At 40.7% G+C, this 18,322-nt stretch overlaps 1 protein-coding gene across 22 annotated transcripts in view; it reads right to left on the bottom strand.

The window, feature by feature from the left end:
• Nucleotides 1–18,322, bottom strand: part of LOC311431343 (uncharacterized protein) — a 358,114-nt gene that overhangs the window by 83,262 nt on the left and 256,530 nt on the right. For 11 of the 22 annotated variants that reach the window (XM_084508757.1, XM_084508756.1, XM_084508760.1 and 8 more), the window contains exons 2-3: nt 5,090–5,232; nt 2,270–2,402 (exon numbers count right to left, since the gene is read on the bottom strand). The gene's annotated coding sequence lies outside the window, so the exon portion shown is untranslated. Of the gene's footprint in view, nt 1–2,269; nt 2,416–5,089; nt 5,344–18,322 lie in introns of those variants that run through there. The other 11 variants (XR_014689363.1, XM_084508771.1, XM_084508753.1 and 8 more) reach the window with 8 other exon arrangements.

Genomic DNA, 18,322 nt, shown 5'->3' with positions numbered 1-18,322 from the left:
TTCCTTTCCTTTCCTTTCCTTTCCTTTCCTTTCCTTTCCTTTCCTTTCCTTTCCTTTCCTTTCCTTTCCTTTCCTTTCCTTTCCTTTCCTTTCCTTTCCTTTCCTTTCATCAAACACAGAGTTTTAATGTCAAGAGCACTTTGAGTTAGAACAGATTTTCTTTTCAGACATAGAGAACACAGACTTTCAGTTATATACCATAATGTGATGGATGAATTTCCTCTGTAATATTTCAATCTGAGTAGAATTAGGTTTCCAGAGTCATGTTAGGAGTCCTAAGAGAAAAATTTTACTCATTTGGAAAAGAGCAAAGTATTTTCTTATATAGGAAAGAAAAAAAAAAAAAAAAAAAAAAAAAGAGGAAGAAAGAGAGTACTTCTAGGAGAGATCCTCTATATAGCAGATCTGCAAATCCAAGGCAGCACCCAACTACCCACATTTTTTTTTTTTTTTTTTTTGCCACATATTTGTCAAGTATATTTTATAAAATTAAGTAAACCAACATGTGAAAACATTTTAAATGTCTTTCATCGTTATTTTGACATACTGAAATAATTACATTTATTGAGTGCTATAAAAGGGATATAGACTCTTGAAAATCTGTTTCGTTTTTAGTATGCTTATGCATGGAAACTGAATTCCATTGTTATACTCATATTTCTTCTGTGGGAATTAACAAATTACAAGAGAAATAATCAGAATATTTCCATTATTAATATTGCTAATATATAATATTTTAATAAAAAGCAAATTTATATCATTTAGCTTGCACCTTAAACTTTGTATTTTATAAAAACTGATCTCAAACAGCAACGTGCCCCTGCAGAATAGTTTATCACTGTTGCTTTACAAGCAACAAAGAAAATATGTCCTGTGATATTGAATAAAAGCAAGAAGTTGCTTTTAATAATGCTGACAACAATTTTCTAGATTAATGACAAAGACAGTGAAACTATTTCACTTATCTTTTCCACAAACACATGGGTGAAATGAGAGGGACTGAGGCTTTCTGTAGTTTTGGTGCATACAGAGGTTTTACTTGGAATCTTATGAATCAGAAAAATGTACACAGTATTTGCATCCCACTGTCAGGAGGATGTTTAGATATATGTTTTGTGTTCCTATCTGAGGAGTTACAAAAATCAGGATTTTGAGATGATTTACCACAGCTAGCAGGTGAATGTTCAATTAATTATGGAATAAAATATAAATCCTTTCTCATATTGATGAGCAATGACAGGTGCTGTCAAAGCAGAGCAAATTTATTTTTTGCCTTTAAAGGATGATTTTGTAGACCCATCAGTTTCTAAAGAAATTTTGTGACAAAGTTTCATCAATGATTATGTTAGGGATTCAATTTAAATTTTACCTATGGTCTTCCAAAGATCCTTAGCACTATACTTTGTCTTCATTATCTTTAACTCAGAAATAACTGCTTGTTTGTTTGCTTGATTTTAATAACTAATAATACATTTAATAACTAATAATACATTTTTGTCCAGTATTTCATTGATCTCAATTACTTATTTGGGTGGTTTTCTTAATTTACTTAATTCTCGTTCAAATCATATAATTGTCAAGTAAGCAAAAGGCTTAACTAGTTCATTCCTGTCTCTTTAGGGTGTTCCTTTTTCAGTTCTGTGCTATCCACCAGGAACACAGGTAAATAAACAATTGCAAAAACATCTCAATAGAACACAAACACCACACTATGAGACATAAGCTATTTCCATAAAAGTTCCTGAAAAACCTTACCAGGTGCAAACACACTTGTTCCACATTTGTGGAGTTCAATCACACAGTCCTAAAGGTTACTTACTGTGTTACACAATTTCTATACTAGATACTTAAACAAAATTTATTGTCTGGATCCCTCACTTGGCAAAAGTAACTGTAAAATATGTAGATTATGAAAACTGGAGTGATAACTCCTGTAACTTGCCCTAGGGTTTTTACTGCTGTGAAAGAAAGAAGGATCTAGATTAAGTTTCTATGCATTTTAGAAGGATCTAGACTAACTAAGTTTCTATGCATTTTAAAATCATCTAAAAATCCACAATTGTTATTAAATGGTTGTTGTAAACAAATCACACTGAGATAGCATCAGCTGTCTATATGGGATTTTGTAAATGTATGTGAACTTGTTTTGACTCATTTATGGATTTAAGCTTAAAAATGCTATCTAAAAATTTAACTGGAAACCAATGGAAAATCAATACAAGTAACAGTGCACAAGTTTTATGTGCTTTCTAAAAGGAACTCAACTTACCAAGCTGGTTTATTATTCTTCAGCTCTGATTTCCAGCTGGGTTGTCTTATGTAGTTTTTCACAGTATGTATCAATAGCCTGCAGTGACAAAGGCAGGGATGGCTGTTCCTGGTCCCCTGTATGGTAATAGTATCTGTAAATAATGACTTGTAAGAACAAAGAAGAAGAAAAAGCTTTTGCAAAACTTTCATTTTTACTTCATTTCATAAAGTGTTTTCACATATGAATTTGGGGCAAATCAATAATCAGTTCAACTCTCTGAGCCAAAATCATGTTGTTAAAGGCAGGAATTCATCCATACTGAACTGCATCCTGTTATGAATGGATGACCAACACCAGACCAAAATGAGCCTTCTCACACTCACCAAACTTAACTGCTTTCCATTTCCCCTATGATAATACGTTGGGCCATGAAGCAACATGTGCTACTGCATTTTAGAAGTCTCACTGGCTGCTGTAAGACTACATACGATGAACTGACGTTGACTGGTTATGTACAGGGAAGACAGCTTTTGACACATTTTATCACGTTAGAGAATATCTTCTGCTGCCTGCTTCATCATGAAGGACAGGGAACTATAAAGATTAACAGCCTGAATTTGAATACAGAGATTTTATTTTAGGGCCGGTACTTTTCAATATTTTTATAAATGATCTGGATATAGGAATAGAAGGTATTTTGAGCAAGTTTGCTGATGACACCAAACTCGGAGGAGTTGTGGACTCGAATGAGGGTCGAAAGGCCTTGCAGAGGGATCTGGATAGGTTGGAGAGCTGGGTGATCACCAACCGCATGAAGTTCAATAAGAGCAAGTGCCAGGTCCTGCACCTGGGATGAGGAAACCCTGGCTGCACGTACAGACTGGGCGATGAGACGCTGGAGAGCAGCCTAGAAGAGAGGGATCTGGGGGTCGTGGTAGACAGCAAGTTGAATATGAGCCAGCAGTGTGCCCTGGCAGCCAGGAGGGCCAACCGTGTCCTGGGGTGCATCAAGCACGGCATCGCTAGTAGGTCAAGGGAGGTGATTGTCCCGCTCTACTCTGCGCTGGTGCGGCCTCACCTTGAGTACTGTGTGCAGTTCTGGGCACCACAGTATAAAAAGGACATGAAACTGTTGGAAAGTGTCCAGAGGAGGGCTACAAAGATGGTGAAAGGCCTGGAGGGGAAGACGTACGAACGGCTGAGGTCACTGGGCCTGTTCAGCCTGGAGAAGAGGAGGCTGAGGGGAGACCTCATCACAGTCTACAACTTCCTCGTAAGGGGGTGTCGAGAGGCAGGAGACCTTTTCTCCATTAACACCAGTGACAGGACCCGCGGGAACGGGGTTAAGCTGAGGCAGGGGAAATTTAGGCTTGACATCAGAAGGGGGTTCTTCACAGAGAGGGTGGTTGCACACTGGAACAGGCTCCCCAGGGAAGTGGTCACTGCACCGAGCCTGTCTGAATTTAAGAAGAGATTGGACTGTGCACTTAGTCACATGGTCTGAACTTTTAGGTAGACCTGTGCGGTGTCAAGAGTTGGACTTGATGATCCTTAAGGGTCCCTTCTAACTCAGGATATTCTATGATTCTATGATTCTATGATTCTATTTTTATTTTTTATATTTTTTTTGAGCTCTCAAGGCAGAAAGTTACGTAAACCAGCTGGAGCTATCAGCAGTGTACATGCAATTATCACAGAATCACAGAATCACAGAATTTCTAGGTTGGAAGAGACCTCAAGATCATCGAGTCCAACCTCTGACCTAATGCTAGCAGTCCCCACTAAACCATATCCCTAAGCTCTACATCTAAACGTCTTTTGAAGACTTCCAGGGATGGTGACTCCACCACTTCCCTGGGCAGCCTGTTCCAATGCCTCACAACCCTTTCAGTAAAGAAGTTCTTCCTAACATCTAACCTAAAACTCCCCTGGCTCAACTTAAGCCCATTCCCCCTCGTCCTGTCACCAGGCACGTGGGAGAACAGACCAACTCCCACTTCGCTACAGCCTCCCTTGAGGTACCTATAGAGAGCGATAAGGTCGCCCCTGAGCCTCCTCTTCTCCAGGCTGAACAAGCCCAGCTCCCTCAGCCGCTCCTCGTAGGACTTGTTCTCCAGGCCCCTCACCAGCTTCGTCACCCTTCTCTTCACCCGATCAAGCACCTCGATGTCCTTCTTGTAGCGAGGGGCCCAAAACTGTACACAGTACTCGAGGTGCGGCCTCACCAGAGCCGAGTACAGGGGGACGATCACCTCCCTAGCCCTGCTGGTCACACTGTTCCTGATACAAGCCAGGATGCCGTTGGCCTTCTTGGCCACCTGAGCACACTGCTGGCTCATATTCAGCCGACTATCCACCATCACTCCCAGGTCCTTCTCTGCCTGGCAGCTCTCCAACCATTCCTCTCCCAGCCTGTAGCTCTGCTTGGGGTTATTGCGCCCCAGGTGCAGGACCCGGCACTTGGCCTTGTTGAACTTCATGCAGTTAAATTATAAATGAATCTAAATCTTCTACATCAGAAATGAGTGTGTATGAAGAACAAAGAATATTTTATCTGCTGTGACATGGCAGAGACTTAAAAGTGATAATAGAACTGTTATGGATATGTTATAACACTATATTCATGTACATATTTCTGTTTTTTCCTCTCTTCTTTAACAAGAACAGTTTTATTCCCTACCTCAGAAATTAATGAATCCCTGAGAAAGCTGTTTCTCAGTGAAAAACAAGCATATGCCAGAATGAGTTTCTAAAAGAATAAGGACTTGGAGACCTTAAAAGCATACAAGAGAAGCCAGTTTATAAAATAAAAAACAAAACAACAGACAAAATCATCACCTAATTACATGTATCACCTTCCTTTTTGACTCTGTGTTCTCAGGATGACTTAGTCTCCTCTACTCTCTGAAACAAGGCAGTGTCTCTGAAACAAGATGCAGCCTCATCTCAGGTCAGCTGTCTTCATTAACTCTCAATGGAATCTGGAGTGAGTTGGCAACTGGCTTAGTTATCACAGTTCAGCATTTAAAGTTAAGCAGAATAAGTCTAGGTTTCTGGGGCTATTTTTGAAGTTTCAGTTAGGAGATAAAATGCACCACCCAAAAGAAATGCCCAAGTGCCTTCATCTCTTAAAAGTCTCTGTCTAGTTCCCCCACCAGTATAACAGAAATAAATCCATTATTTTGCTTCTCAATTCTGTTTGAATTATTTTTTATTTCCTATTATGAGTCCATACTGCCCGTTACCATAAGTGCTGATCTGCCAGACTTGGTTCTACAGCAGTATCCATGAAAAGCATTTTTCTGATAGTTGTTCAATATCACAGATCTCTCTGAGACTGCTTCCCATTTCAAGCTGAGAAAATAATACCTCCCTACCTAAGAGGAAGAAGAAAAATGTATCAATTTTTAGGTAACAAAACTTTTGATGTGAGTGAGAATATAAAAGAACATGAACACAGGGATAACTGTGCTACTCCTCGGTGCTAGTATACTTTTAAAACATTTTTCCTTTATTTTTTCTGAACCACCAATCCCTATATTTCACTGTGAACTGTAGATTCAATTCTGCAAATACAGAATTAAATTGAACTGAGAACACGCCTTGCCCAGTTTCAGAAGAATGTTGTGGCTGTTTGAATTATTTGTTAGGAATTGTTTAATTAAAAATTTACTTTTTCTCTGCTTTTACCACCTGTTCCTATAATTCATATAAACAAGCTCTGCTTTTCTAAAGAACTTCCAGACAATTTTTTTTAGACAAAAATAAATAAATAAATAAATAAATAAATTCCTTTTAAAGCCACAGTAATGCTGCTATTTTTAAAAGTACATTTCCTACAACATACACAGACTATACATCTCTGAGAATGCACATATGTATGTACACACACAAAAGACACACACTACTTGATTTGATGAATCAAGAAAAGAGTATTACACAAATCTTATGGACTCCCTGAGGGATATCAGGGAGTGTGAGCGGGAGATAGACTTGTGGAGTAACTCCCTGCAGGGCCTCAAGGAGAGGTATCGAGGTGAGACACCCCAAATGGGGGTCGATCCCCTGCCCTGTCGCCGTCGGGCAGAGGGAGGGGATCTGGGAGTTGAGGAGGAATGGAGACAGGTCCCTGCTCGACATCGCAGACGATGCCCTCCCCTTCCGGCCCCACCTTCCCAGGTGCCCTTACGCAACAGGTTTGAGGCCCTGGAGCTTGGTGGGTGAGGATGAGGTAGCAAGTGTTCCCGGGAGGATTCCTAGGGCGAGGAGGTCGACTCCACGCCTCAGGACTGCCTCCATCAAGAAAGACAGAAGAGTTATTGTTGTGGGAGACTCTCTTCTTAGGGGAACAGAGGGCCCTATTTGTTGGCCTGACCCTACCTGTAGGGAAGTCTGCTGCCTCCCTGGGGCCAGGGTCAGGGACGTTGCCAGGAAGCTTCCCGACCTGGTACGCCCCTCTGATTATTATCCTCTTTTGATAGTCCAGGTGGGCAGTGACAACATTGAAGAGAGAAGCCTGAAGGCTATCAAAAGAGACTTTAGGGGGCTGGGATGGTTAGTGGATGGGGCGGAAGTACAGGTGGTGTTTTCATCCATCCCTACGGTGGCAGGGATGGGTTCAGAGAGGACACGGAAAGCCCACCTGTTAAACACGTGGCTCTGTGCCAGCACAGAAATCTTGGGTTTTTCTACCATGGGGCACTTTACTCAGCACCCAGCCTGATGGCCACAGACAGGTCCCTATCTTTTAGGGGAAAAAGGATCCTGGGCCAGGAGCTGGCAGGTCTCATTGAGAGGGCTTTAAACTAGGTAAGAAGGGGGATGGGGCTGAAGCAAGGATTGTTGGAGCTGTGCCAGGGGGAACAATAGCAAGGCCGAGGGATAAGGCAATGGCCCAGCTGAAGTGCATCTACACCAATGCACGCAGCATGGGTAACAAACAGGAGGAGCTGGAAGCCATCATGCAGCAGGCAGGCTACGACTTGGTTGCCATCACAGAGACATGGTGGGACCAGTCTCGTGACTGGAGTGCTGCAATGCCTGGCTATAAGCTCTTCAGAAGGGACAGGCAGCACAGAAGGGGTGGTGGTGTGGCTATCTATATTAGAGAGTCTTTCGATGTTGTAGAACTCGAGGCTGGGAATGACAAGGTCGAGTCCCTGTGGGTTAGGATCGGCAGGGACAACAAGGCTAGTGTCCTGGTCGGGGTCTGCTATAGACCGCCGAACCAGGATGAGGAGACAGATGAGGAGTTCTACAGGCAGCTGACAGAAGTTGCGAAATCGTCAGCTCTTGTACTCGTGGGGGACTTCAACTTCCCTGACATATCCTGGAAGCACAACACAGCCCTGAGAAAGCAGTCTAGGAGGTTTCTGGAGAGCGTGGAAGATAGCTTCCTGATGCAGCTGGTTAGTGAACCTACCAGGGGTGGTGCCCCGGTAGACCTTCTCTTCACAAACAGAGAAGGACTGGTGAAGGATGTGATTGTCGGGAGCTGTCTTGGGCAGAGTGACCACGAAATGTTGGAGTTCTCTATTCTTGGCGAGGCCAGGAAGGGGAACAGTAAAACCGCTGTATTGGACTTCTGGAGGGCTGACTTTGAGCTGCTCAGGACACTGGTTGGTGGAGTCCCTTGGGAGGCAGTTCTGAAGGGCAGAGGGGTCCAGGAAGGCTGGGTGCTCTTGAAGAGGGAAATCTTAATGGCGCAGGAGCGGTCTGTCCCCACGTGCCCAAAGACGAGCTGGCGGGGAAGAAGACCGGCCTGGCTCAACAGAGAATTGTGGCTTGATCTTAGGAGAAAAAAGAGGGTTTACAATCTTTGGAAAAGTGGGCAGGCCACTAGGGAGGACTATAAGGATGTTGCGAGGCTGTGCAGGGACAAAATTAGAAAGGCCAAAGCTCATCTGGAGCTCAATCTGGCTACTGCCGTTAAAGAGAACAAAAAACATTTTTATAAATACATCAACACAAAAAGGAGGACTAAGGAGAATCTCCATCCTTTACTGGATGCGGGGGGAAACTTAGTTACAAGAGATGAGGAAAAGGTGGAGGTGCTTAATGCCTTCTTTGCCTCAGTCTTTAGCGGCAATACCGGTTGTTCTCTGGATACCCAGTACCCTGAGCTGGCGGAAGGGCATGGGGAGCAGAATGCGACCCTCACTATCCACGAAGAACTGTTTGGTGACCTGGTATGGCACTTGGATGTGCACAAGTCGATGGGGACGGATGGGATCCACCCAAGGGTACTGAGAGAACTGGCAGAGGAGCTGGCCAAACCACTATCCATCATTTATCAGCAGTCCTGGCTATCGGAGGAGGTCCCAGTTGACTGGCGGCTAGCAAACGTGACGCCCATCTACAAGAAGGGCTGGAGGGCAGACCCGGGAAACTACAGGCCTGTCAGTTTGACCTCAGTACCAGGGAAGCTCATGGAGCAGATCCTCTTGAGAGTCATCACGCAGCACTTGCAGGGCAAGCAGGCGATCAGGCCCAGTCAGCATAGGCTTATGAAAGGCAGGTCCTGCTTGACAAACCTGATCTCCTTCTATGACAAAGTGACGCACTGGGTGGATGAGGGAAAGGCTGTGGATGTGGTCTACCTTGACTTCAGCAAGGCTTTTGACACCATCTCCCACAGCATTCTCCTCAAGAAACTGGCTGCTCTTGACTTGGGCTGGCGCATGCTTCGTTGGGTTAGAAACTGGCTGGATAGCTGGGCCCAAAGAGTCGTGGTGAATGGAGCCAAGTCCAGCTGGAGGCTGGTCACTAGTGGCATTCCCTAGGGCTCGGTGCTGGGGCCGGTCCTCTTTAATATCTTCATTGACGATCTGGACGAGGGCATTGAGTGCACCCTCAGTAAGTTTGCAGATGACACCAAGCTATGCGCGTGTCGATCTACTTGAGGGTAGGAAGGTTCTTCAGGAGGATCTGGATAGGCTGCACCGATGGGCTGAGGTCAACTGCATGAAGTTCAACAAGGCCAAGTGCCGGGTCCTGCACCTGGGGTGCAATAACCCCAAGCAGAGCTACAGATGGGAGATGAGTGGTTGGAGAGCTGCCAGGCAGAGAAGGACCTGGGAGTGATGGTGGATAGTCAGCTGAATATGAGCCAGCAGTGTGCTCAGGTGGCCAAGAAGGCCAACAGCATCCTGGCTTGCATGAGAAGCAGTGTGGCCAGCAGGGCTAGGGGAGTGATTGTCCCCCTGTACTCGGCTCTGGTGAGGCCGCACCACGAGTACTGTGTTCAGTTTTGGGCCCCTCGCTACAAGAAGGACATCGAGGTGCTTGATCGGGTGAAGAGAAGGGTGACGAAGCTGGTGAGGGGCCTGGAGAACAAGTCCTACGAGGAGCGGCTGAGGGAGCTGGGCTTGTTCAGCCTGGAGAAGAGGAGGCTCAGGGGTGTCCTTATTGCTCTTTACAGGTACCTTAAAGGAGGCTGTAGCGAAGTGGGAGTTGGTCTGTTCTCCCACGTGCCTGGTGACGAGATGAGGGGGAATGGGCTTAAGTTGAGCCAGGGGAGTTTTAGGTTGGATGTTAGGAAGAATTTCTTTACCGAAAGGGTTGTTAGACATTGGAACAGGCTGCCCAGGGAAGTGGTGGAGTCACCATCCCTGGAAGTCTTTAAAAGATGTTTAGATATAGAGCTTAGGGATATGGTTTAGTGGGGACTGCTAGCGTTAGGTCAGAGGTTGGACTCGATGATCTTGAGGTCTCTTCCAACCTAGAAATTCTGTGATTCTGTGATATAGCTATACCAAAATACATTGTTCTAAAACAAATTTCACAGTCTCAGATTTCAAGACCACAACTACAAAATGTTCTTCTTACACTGCAGTTACTCTGAGAAGGAGCACTTCAGCTTTTATTACTTCTACAAGAATGAAAAAGAGGGTATGACCCTGCTTACGGTTTGCATTTCAATTCTCTAAGCTCTTTAATTAGACAATCTTGTCTTCTCTAAGTGTTATCTGAGTCATGTTTGTCTCACTTAAATGTTTAAATCTTTAATAGAGAAACATTAGCAACAGACAAACAGATAGCAAAATCATGCCTCTGCATTAGTGTCATCACCTTCAACATGCTTTTAATATTGTTTATGAATTTAGATGTGAAGGCCAATGGAGTCATAGAATATAAAGTGAAAATGTCTCAAATTTCAAAAACCATTCAGCAGTAGGTCCTTATCTTGGAAGCAGGTCCCACAGTGTTTGAAAGGAAAAAAAATAATGCCTATGTGCAAGGTAAACAGTCCTTTCAAGTGAGCTGAATGATTATTTGTTAAATATGGATTTTTTTCCATGTATTTTATATATAAAGCCATTTATTTGGTTATACTGGGGGGGAGAAGGAGAAAGGATGGGACACTCAAAATAAACTACAATAACTCTGTGAGTATGAGAAAAAAGGGAGATGGATATTTAATATTTTCCCGTTCTTATCACAAAGTTTTCCTTTGTTGATAGGATTCATTCACTGGAAAATAATCAAACTCTGACAAAATTGGTCAGTTATCTTTGGTATCTCAAAACTTTCATGGTACTCTTTTCACATCTTTCTTTATCTTCATATTTGTTCCAGTCTTCCTTCTCCATTCTCATTATTTTATTGTAGTATATTATTGCTATATACTATGTAATATATTATCTTAACATTATACTCTTATCTATAAAAGTGATAAAGGTGATAAAAGTGATACAGTACCTCATTTCTTCTATACCTCTTCTTTAGGTGACTTGGTCTAGTTTCTGTGCCAACTCCCACAATATTCAGATCCTATACACCAACTATTTCCTCTTCCTTAATCTCACACCTGTACTCTCTTTCTTTGACTGTCATGCTACTGTTCTATGCTGCCAAAAGACATAGTCCCATAGTCCTTTTTTGGTTTATGTTCAATACCAATAGAATTTTACTAAGAAACCGCCATACACTTTCCAAGAGGTATTGTCTCAATTTTCATCATCCAGCCTTGTACTTGAAAACTTCCTGACATGACATATAGTATTTATGGACAAATATATTTATAGTGGTTTTAATTATTATTATTTGCAGACAAAGTGAGTATGAATGTTGGCAAAACTTTAGATGGACCTGATCGTCACTATGAATATTAAGAATAAATTCCACAATTAAACTTTTATAAAACTAGACAGACAGTTTAGTAAATATCAACAACTTTTTGCTTTTTAAAAACTTTTAGCAAAACTAACTCCAACAATCTTCAGAAGGTGCCATGTTCTGTGGAATTGGAGCTCAATCACCATAGTGAGTTCTTTCAGACACGAAAGGAATATTCAGGCAAAAGGATTTATAAAAATGTCCAGAGGTGTAGAGGTGTAGAAATATCTATTACAACAATGACTCTTTTTTTTTTTTTTTTTTTAATTAGAGGAAGCTATCACATTTAGAATTGTGGGTTGTGTTCTGTTCTTGCACATGCATACGAATTACGTTCATTTAAAGAATAGTTTGACAGGATTTATTTTATCTTAACTCCATACCTGCATTAACATTCAGAACATTAGAACATCAATTTTTAAGGAGTTATGACTTTTCATTGGTTTCAGAGGTTCATTTCCTTTCCTATTTTGCTAACTGAAAAAGAATGGTTCTATTCTGGGTGCTGTTAATTAAATCAATTCTTATGAACTGTAGTAATCCTGTCAAAAATGCAATACTACTTCCAAACATCGCAATTCATGTGTGCCTCAACAGGTAGGCCTTGAGAACTGTGCTTTCAGAAAATATTGCCATTTCAGGTCCCTAACCTCCTATAGGCTGCTTCTAAATCCCACCCTGAATTTCACTTTCTGATTTTAGTTACAGCAGGTCTTAAATAAAGCATCATGTGCTGTAGCTTTTTAACACTGCATTATCATAAGGCAGAACTGTAAATACTAATTTCATTCAGGAAATTCCATCAATGTACCTACCAGTTTGTAAAGTCATGCATACATTTATTAGGCCCCTTCTTTCACGTTTAGATTTATTGTTATATGCACATTGCAGATGTAGTAGCAGTCTTCTGAGAGTAAAATCTTCTTACCCACAGTATAAATAGGTTCTATCTAGTAATTCTCTCCCATATTTCAGCAATCTGTTTGAATAGCTTTTGGAGATGTCTTGCAGCTGATAAAGCTTACCTTTGGGTTTCTTCTAACTTAAAATAGGAATTTGCCACTTAAAGGAGAGCCTGAAGAATTATTTTATTTTTTTTATTTTTTATTTTTTTTCCCCTCCTTTGACCCCACATTTCTATTAGTGTTCCTCAAACATAGCATTAAGGGCATCATAATATCATACAAGGGTATAAGGTCCCAAGAGAATGTATTATACTATATTTTAATAAAGATCTATGAGAGGTGATAGTTCCAAGTAAACTTTCATTATTTCAAAAATTTGACATTTAAGCAAGAACTGTAGTTATATAAAAAAGTACTGGATGAAAATTCTGTTATTTGCCCTGTGTAGATGGAAGATGTGTAGACTGAACCACTTCCCTGTACAGCCCATTCCAATGCCTAACAACCCTCTCAGTAAAGAAGTTCTTCCTAATATCCAACCTAAACCTCCCCTGGCGCAACTCTAGCCATTCCCCCTCATCCTGTCACCAGGCACGTGGGAGAATAGACTGACCCCCATCTCGCTACAGCCTCCTTCAAGGTACCTATAGAGTGTAATAAGGTCGCCCCTGAGCCTCCTCTTCCCCAGGCTTAACAAACCCAGCTCCCTTAGCAGCTCCTCCTAAGACTTGTTCTCCAAACCCCTCACTAGCTTCGTTGCCCTTCTCTGGACTCCCTCGAGCACCTTGATATCCTTCTTGTAGTGAGGGGCCCAAAACTGAACACAGTACTCGTGGTGTGGCCTCACCAGAGCTGAGTACAGGGGGACAATCACTTCCCTAGCCCTGCTGGCCACATTGTTTCTTATACAAGCCAGGATGCTGTTGGCCTTCTTGGCCACCTGAGCACACTGCTGGCTCGCTAACCAGCTGGTGAACGTCTGCCATGTTCTCCAGAAATGTCCTAGACTGCTTCCTCTGAGTTGTATTGCATTTCCAGGATATGTCTGGGAAGTCGAAGTCCCCCAAGAGGACAAGACTTGCTGATTTTGCAACTTTTTCCAGCTGCCTGTAGAATTCCTCATCCATCTCATCCTGGTTTGGCAGTCTGTTCTGTTCAACATTTAAGAAAATCATTATTCATTTTATTATTAACACGTTAGATTATGATAATTGACTGTTTGCTTAACTAATATTCCCAGGGTCTTCACTTAAGGTGAAGAATGTAGCACTCATCTATTCTTGATGGAAGACAAAGGATTCATTCACCTCTGCTAGAACAAATAAGGTTTCTAAGTGAAAGATACTGAGGACACTTAGATACTGAGAATCTTAGAGGTGTGTAGATCTACAGCCCCATAACAGAAGGCCTAATTCCATTTAACAGCTATTCTTCAGTCTGTTGTTATTGATTTGACTGCTGAGATGCACTGTTGCTTCAAGGATTAATCAGCCTTGTCCCAGCAATAACCTGGTCAACTCCACTTGAAATGACGCTGAATAATGAAGAAAAGCACAGCAAGGCATTCAGCAAAACTGGGAAATGAAAAAAAGTAAAATCTACATGACTTTCACATTTACAGAATGCTTATCTAAACAAAAAATTAACACTTTTACTGGTGCATTAAGACATGAATTTAAAAATGGAAGAATTTGTGTTACAATGTAGTAATGTTAACATTTACTGCTTGTTCTATTTTTCATCAACTCATGTGATTTATTCCAAAGATAGAGCTTGGCATTGATTTTGAACTGAGTATAAAAAGAAAAGAGGAAAGAAAACTTCCCCATACTGTCACAGTTCTGAAAAATCATTCTCATCTTAAATTGGTAGGAGTACTTCTTGACATCAACGTTAATTAATTCAATAAATAAAACCTGAAAATTTTCCTATGCCTTCTTTAGATACTGGCTCTGGAGATTTAGCAAGTTATTATAGATAAATTGCATTTTATAAACATGAACTTGTTTTGCAAAAATATGTAAATTTATAGTGTCAAAAGGCAACATTTATGACCATATGAGAACATTGGTTTCCAATAAAAATGGAATTGGCAGTCTTCCACAACATTTTGGATGCAGCAAATATGTTTCCAAATAAAGTAAAAACAGGTAACTGACATGCTGTGGGTGGATGAGGGAGGGACACACTCCCACAATATCTCAGATTGATCCCGCTGGGAGTTAGTAAACAGATAAATGTGCCAAAACTATCTAAACAGCTGTGGAACAGGAATTTCGCTGCACAGCTAAATTTCCTCAAGACATTGTGGGAGTCATGCATTAGACAAAGTATACTGGCAGCAGACCCATGCTGAGCACTGAGACTCACACCAGCTGCCCTGGGAAATGACTCCCTGCAGCCATGTCCTTTTGTAAACCAGGGAAACAAAAAAGACTGCAATCATCGAGTAGGACAAAACATTGCATACATCACCACATGTGAAACGAGGAATCATCTTAATGCAACTGGCCTACTTTTCAGGAGAAAAGCAAATTTCATGTTGCATAGAAATAGTCTTCTGAATTTGGGTGGGACAAAAGGGAGGCTGTTTATTATTAACCATATCGTAATCTTTGCTGTTCATTTGAAGATCCACTTCTCAAAGAAAGTTGGGATTAAAATGGTGGTGATTTTAAGCATGCTAAAATATTGTATGTTATGAACAGAGTGGTATACGTACTCATCTTTTTTTCTTATAACAACAAAGATTTGACTTTCTAGCACGAGCAAGTTAGTAAAATTTCACAGGCCTTGATCTGGTGCATTTCCAATGTTATTTTCAGACTTATCCCCACTTTACAGCCTTTGTCAAATCAAATCTTTCAGCAGGTTGACTGATTTATTTATTATCTTAAATTCACATAACAGACATACTTTGTTTTCATGAGATATGAAGCGGCATTGGTGAGGCTGCAGTGGAGTACATTGGTGGAGTGGTGGAGTACAGCGTCCAGGTCTGGGTCCCCCATGAACATACTGGAATGAGTCCAAAAAAGGGCTAACATCAAGAGATTAGAGCATCTCTCCTATGAAGAAAGACTGAGAGACCTGGGACTGTTCAGTGTGGAGAAGAGGAGGCTCAGGGGCAATCTCATCAATGAGTGTAAACCCCTGAAGGAAGGGTGCAAAGAAGATGGAGCTGGGCTCTTTTCAGTGGTGCCTGGTGCCAGGACAAGAGGCACTGGGTGCAAACTGGAACACAGGCAGTTCCCTCTGAACATCAGGAAATACTTTTTACTGTGAAGGTAACGGAGCACTGGCACAGATTGCCCTGAGAGGTTGTGGAATTCTCAGTGGAGTTCTTCAAAGGCCATGGTCCTTTGCAGCCTGCTGTAGGCATCCCTGCTTGAGTGGGGGGATTGGAATAGATGACCTCCAGAGGTCAGCTTTAACGGTAAGCTTTAACTTCCAGCCTTAACTGTTCTGTGATTCTGTGAGTCTGTGATATGGCATTTTTATTAGTTTAATTTATATCAATTCATATAATATGTGGCTTGATTTTCTCCCCATCTTTGATCTCCATTTTTTTACATTGAATTTAGATAATATGCAACATGGACTTTGTGTTAATTTGTGTTCAAATTTATATATTTATTTATTTATCATTTATGATTAAGAATATCACTTGAAGTATACAGGCTATTAGAAATTTGTTAATAAAATTAAATTCCACTTCTTACTCGAGTAAAATGGGAAATGTTTGTGGGTTTTGATTTTTTTTTTTTTCTCATAAAATATTTAAATTATTTACTTAGGCCTACATTCTGACTATAGAATTAGTTCAGGCCCAGGAAGGCATTTTGACTTCTATGGGAGGTGTAAACCAAACAGGAAAATTGCAATCATATTCTTTTACTGTGATTCATAGAGCAAGGCAAAGAACCATAGAATTATTATTATTATTTATTTATTTTTAAATTGCTAAAAGCACTAAAAAGAAGTTCATAAGAAAAATGTATGAAGTATAAATCCTAAAACTATTCTATTTTCTATTTTCTTTTAGAGGAAATTTTGTCCTTTACAACAATATTCATGAGGCACCTAGAGACAACTAATCACAATACCTATTTTAATACCATTAAAAACACCGAAGAAAATCTCAATTTTGAGAATACTTCAGTGTAGCATGTGTTATCTCTGGACTTCAATCATCTTTTTGATGTGAAGACAGATGTTGCCTAGAAAGATGTATTTAGAATGAGAAAAGTGCAAGAAAGAAACCTGGTTCTTCCCTATTCTCTCAGGACACAACTACAGGATAAAAGGAAGGGCTGCGTCACTGCTTCACTCCTTTCTCTTCCATCTACTAGCCAGCAATGCTGGGGCATCACTGTAAAGGGCACTGTAATAGACAACATGAAAGTGGAGGTAGAAGCTGGCAGGTTGCCTCTTGGTAGACGGATACATCCAGAGTCAGCCAGATGGGGAAAAACAGAACCAGTGATTCCTCACTGCTTTGAGTTCAGGACTAGGCTGGACTCCTAGCAATGGTCCAGCCGATTGACTGTGAAGTCACGCTGACTACCAACAGTATAAATCATCTTCTTGTTTCACTCTGTTTTGATTTTTTTTTTTAATCCCCATCCTAAATCATACTAAGTCAGAGTTAGCATGCTGAGGTGACTCTATGTGGAAGTTTTCTTAGAGCACCAATCTTCAATAACCTCTCTCTGGTGCACAAAACTGCCAGCTTAAAATTCCTAAGGTTTTTGTCTGTATGAATTTATGATGTTTTATAGAAATCTGTAGTTTCAACAATTACAGAGATGACAGCCTGAAGCCAAGTAAGGCTTTCCCTCATGCCTCCAACTTCAGGCTGAATATTTCATTCATGCAGACATAACTTGCTCTGAAAACTACTGTTCTGGTGCCACAAACAAAATCACATTTAATATTGTTTTATAGATAATTTCGCAGGAAAGAGTTTATGGCACACATTCATTATTTTTATTTATTTTTATTTTTATTTTTATTTTTATTTTTATTTTTATTTTTATTTTTATTTTTATTTTTATTTTTATTTTTATTTTTATTTTTATTTTTATTTTTATTTTTATTTTTATTTTTATTTTTTTTTGCCAGAATAATGATGAATCTATCTAGCTAGCTAGCTTTGTGCTGTACTTTATAACTGAGCAAAAGGATACTCCATATCCTTATTCATATAAAGGCCTTGATCAAGCTAAGTGCCAGGTGCCACCTTTTATTTTTAACATTGCTGCCCAGGCCAGCTTTGTATTTTTCAGTAGAAGTAAGGATAATGTAATAAAATGCTACTTTTATACCTCACATTTTGCACCTCGTCTGAAGGCCACAGTACACCAGATGACACCTTTAGTTGCAGTAAACTTCTGCAACATTTAGTGATGTATTTACATTAATTTGCATCTAAAGTAAATGGTACAATTTACTAAGAATAACTAAACTGCCATTTAGATAAGGAAGACACATTTCATTTAGCATTAGGATTTGCATAGTTCTGCCTGTAAAATCACTCCTGAAGGCAAAACTGTGCAAGTAACTGGTTGTATTGAGCTGGCTGCTGCACTAAGAAACACTGAAAAAACAAACAAACAAACAAACAAACAAAAAACAGCATTAAGAGCATATAGGGCAAATACAAAGATTATATTAAAAAAAATCTGTTACCTTACAAAAAAAGACATTCTCCCTATTCCATTAAAACATAATTATCAGTCAGAGTAAGCATTCTGTACCAGAGCAAATGAATTGAAGGTTTTTGTTTGGGTGGGAGGGTTTGCTTCGAAACAGCAAGTTGAAACATCAAAATGAAACACTCCAGGTTTTTCCCCCAACACACGCACCTCCTGATCTATGTCTTCCTCCCCAACTCCTCATCACACACTGTTAAATGGAGCTGGCCAGAATTCACTTTGTGCATGTGTGCACTTTGTTCCAGACCAAATTCTCAAGCTGCAAAGGTAAGTGAAGCAAATCAAGGTCAAACAATACAAAGGGAAAAACAAAAGAGACTTTTCTTCCCCAA

The sequence above is a fragment of the Aythya ferina genome (assembly GCF_964211825.1).
Source record: "Aythya ferina genome assembly, chromosome: 2".
In the NCBI taxonomy this organism is placed as follows: Eukaryota; Metazoa; Chordata; class Aves; order Anseriformes; family Anatidae; genus Aythya; species Aythya ferina.
The sequence above is the reverse complement of the archived record's forward strand: the minus strand, read 5'-3'. Positions and strand labels throughout refer to the sequence as shown.